A 3,551-nucleotide genomic window follows, 5' to 3' on the forward strand; every position below is an offset into this window, starting at 1 on the left:
CCCCCGACAGCACCGTTCCGACACGGTCTCGAAGGCTCATAATAAATGTCAAACTAAGAAGCTTCCGTTCCGCGCACCGCCTGTTGCTGCTAATCAAAGATCGTAGATCCACGTTCTTTGAGCCAATATGGCAAAAATTGGTCGGGACTTTTTCATATCCCATGAATATTGGTCGGGACATGTCCCTACCGTCCCTACCCAAACCTACGCCCATGCATGCAATGCATGTAAGGCACCTAATACTCTACACCTAAAAAAAACACAGAATAATTAATTTGGTGTTAAGAGATTAGCGTTTTCTACTGGTAACGAACTGCCACGAAGAATGAATCAGATTTATACTTTTGTGTTGAATGTGTGTTTTACAATATATTTATCACTAATGACAGTCAAAAAAAACACTTTTCTGCAAAATTCACCAACTGGACAATTCTTGTTAAGTAGTGTAAGATAAGTAGTATTTCAAAAGAGCAGAAGAAATCTTAAGGTTTTTGAACAATAACAATATTTGTTGCTAACCTGTTGCTAAGATATGGGTGTGTTTACTGGTAACTAAGTGCCACGAAATAAACTTCAGATTTTTACTTTTGCAAAATGTACCAACGGTAAATGTCTTGTATCTAATCAGGTAAGCATTATTTCGAACTAGTTTATGTTTTATAAGCTATATAACTTGTTATTAAGTTGGTTTTAGGAGATAAGCGTTTTCTACTGCTAACGAACTGCCACGAAGTATAAATCGAGACTTTTACTTTTGCGTTGAATGTGTGTTTTATAAAATATTTACCACGAATGACAAAAAGAATCAACTTTTCTGCAAAATTCACCATCTACACATATCTTAAGTATAAAATAAGTAGTATTTCAAAAGAACAGAAGAAATCTTATATTTTTTAAACAGTAAGAATTTTTGTTGCTAACCTGTTAATCTGTTGCTAAGAGATGATCGCGTTTTCTGGTAACCAAGTTCCACAAAGTTCCAAAAAGTAAACATCTGATTTTCACTTTTGCAACAACTGTAACTTTCTTGTGTCCAAGTAGATAAGCAGTATTTTGAAAGAGCTTATGTTTTATAAATAATATTACTTATTATTAATTTGGTGTTAAGAGATGAGCGTTTTCTACTGCTAACAAACTGCCACGAAGTATAAATCGAGATTTTTACTTTTGTGTTGAATGTGTGTTTTATATTACATTTGCTACAAATGACAAAAAGAAAAAAAAAAGAAGAAAAAAAAATATTTTCTGCAAAATTCACCAACTGGACAATTCTTGTTAAGTAGTGTAAGATAAGTAGTATTTCAAAAGAGCAGAAGAAATCTTATATTTTTTAAACAATTTTTCTTGCTAACCTGTTGCTAAGGGATGAGTGTGTTTACTGGTAACCAAGTGCCATGAAGTAAACAATTAATTTTTATTTTTGCAAAAGTAAAAATCAGAAAGCAGTGCACAAACATTATCACAAACATTGCTAATGTAACTACTGCTCACATTAACAGTAGCCTTTTTCCTAAAATTATTTTTTTTACTTATTAACCATGTTTAGCACAGAAAACATGCTAGTTATAGCCCACATGCCACTGGCTGCAATTAGGCTAATATCACCATTTTGGCTAATTTCAGCTTGTACACTAATTTTAACATACTGAATGGAGTAAATCCATCTTACGCTACATGCTTGTGACTCTCCACATGCTATTGAGTACATTGTAGCTTACTTTAGCATTGAGGCTAATTTTTAGCATCAGAATGCTGGGTTCCAACTGACGGGCACACTTTGGCCTGGTTACTTTTCTTCAGAAATTTTGTAGTTATTACTAACTGTTCTTGATATTGCCTAATGTTTTGTGTTGACTATAGGCTACAGAACAAAGACAGAAATATTTACAGAAAGAGATGTTTAAGCAGAATCATTCCAAAGGCAGAAATGAGAAACACTATTTATCTTAAACTCCTAAGAACTGGCTTTAACTCTCTTGAGTTAAAGGAATTCTGTTAAAAAGCAGAAACACCTGCTTTAAAAGCAGCCTTAAAATGTCCCTTTCAGTGAGCACCCCATGTATCATCTGATATTGTTCGGACAGGTTCAGATCTGATATCACTTGCCTTGTTAAATTTCCTGTTCCCAAGTTCTCTGACGGGGGAGTCAGATTTCTACGTTTTAAAACGTTATCAGAAAGGTAGAAAGTTTGCAAATTATTTTCCTTATACTTTACAGTTATGCAGGAGTTTTTGTGTTGATCTGTAGTAATCATCTTTGCTGTAAAATATCTTGGAATTTGTGGCTGCAGCATTGCAAATGCTAGAAATAGTTATGGGATGTGAGCACTAATGGACATCATGGTGCTTGTTAGAGAGCCCTAAATATTGCATGTTCATGTTATTTCCCTCAGTTACTCAACATATACTGTTACAGAAACTCACAGTTTCAGTGTTGGGGTCACATTGTATTTGGGAAACGTTTGATAGTTGTGCACATAAGAAAAAAAATAATGTAGTTTACTGCAAGGTGAAACACTAGTTAAAATCAAACCTACTTGAAGATACTCAGACAAAGTGTATATATATATTTATATTTATTAAGAAATCCCTTCTCACTCTTCCACAGGTGGACTCTTTCATCCTCTGAGCTCAGGTCCTCTACCAGAAGCCTGGGAGCCGCAGTATCTTGGCTGTGCCTAGAACTGCACATTTCCGGACTGAGATGTCTGATGCTGTTCCTGGGATCCTGTTTTAGCCACTGCTCCAGTTTGGGGGTGACTGCCCCAAGGGCCCCTGCGCTCCTCGGCTCTGTAGACGCAGAGTGAATCCTAGCAACCTGCGGCCTCTTTGCCGGGAGTACTGGATGCCAGCTGATGGTGTAGACCCGCCGATTTCTGCCAGGATCGGTTTGGTAAATGCCAGGTCGCTGACAAATAAAACTTTGGTCATTAGGGATTTCTTTTCCTCTCATTGATTGGATGTTTTATTTATAACAGAATCATGGACAAGTGGTTTGGGTGACTCCAGCATTTTTAAAGAACTTGAACCGCGGAACTGCGGCTATTTTAATGCTCCAAGGATTTCGGGGTCCGGTGGAGGAATAGTGACAGTTTTTAAAAGTTGTTTTACTTGTAAACAGTAAAACAACTACTATGGGATTAGCTTTGAGATTAGCCTATTTGAACTCAGCAGCTCTCACACTGTGCTGTGTGCGGTGGTCTATCAGCCACCAAAGTACAACAAAAACTTTATAAATGACTTTTCTGATTTCTTGGCTGATATCATGCCAAGGTCTGACCGAGTTCTCATTGTTGGTGATTTTAATATTCATGTCTGTTGTCCTACTTCACCTAGGCTCAGTCATTTCTTAATGCTATCGATTCTTTTAATTTTGACTGTGACCATGAGCATGGTCACAGTCTTGATCTGGTTTTATCTTATGGTCTACCAGTTTGTAATTTAGTGATTGGTGACTTATTATTTTCAGACCTTATTCCTGTTTTATTTGAGATAACGCTGTCCTGTGCTAAAGCTAAAGCACGTGCTGCAGCTCGGTTCTGTCGTGTTCT

General features: G+C 36.8%; 1 long non-coding RNA gene across 1 annotated transcript; it reads left to right on the forward strand.

Moving 5' to 3' along the window:
- Positions 1-458: 458 nt before the first annotated feature.
- LOC107835465 (uncharacterized) lies at positions 459-2,950 on the forward strand. The gene is made up of 2 exons (XR_001661278.1): positions 459-628; positions 2,609-2,950. It is a non-coding gene; the product is annotated as an uncharacterized LOC107835465 (long non-coding RNA).
- The last annotated feature ends 601 nt before the right edge of the window (positions 2,951-3,551 follow it).

The sequence above is a fragment of the Poecilia formosa genome, unplaced genomic scaffold, assembly GCF_000485575.1.
Source record: "Poecilia formosa unplaced genomic scaffold, Poecilia_formosa-5.1.2 Scaffold2776, whole genome shotgun sequence".
In the NCBI taxonomy this organism is placed as follows: Eukaryota; Metazoa; Chordata; class Actinopteri; order Cyprinodontiformes; family Poeciliidae; genus Poecilia; species Poecilia formosa.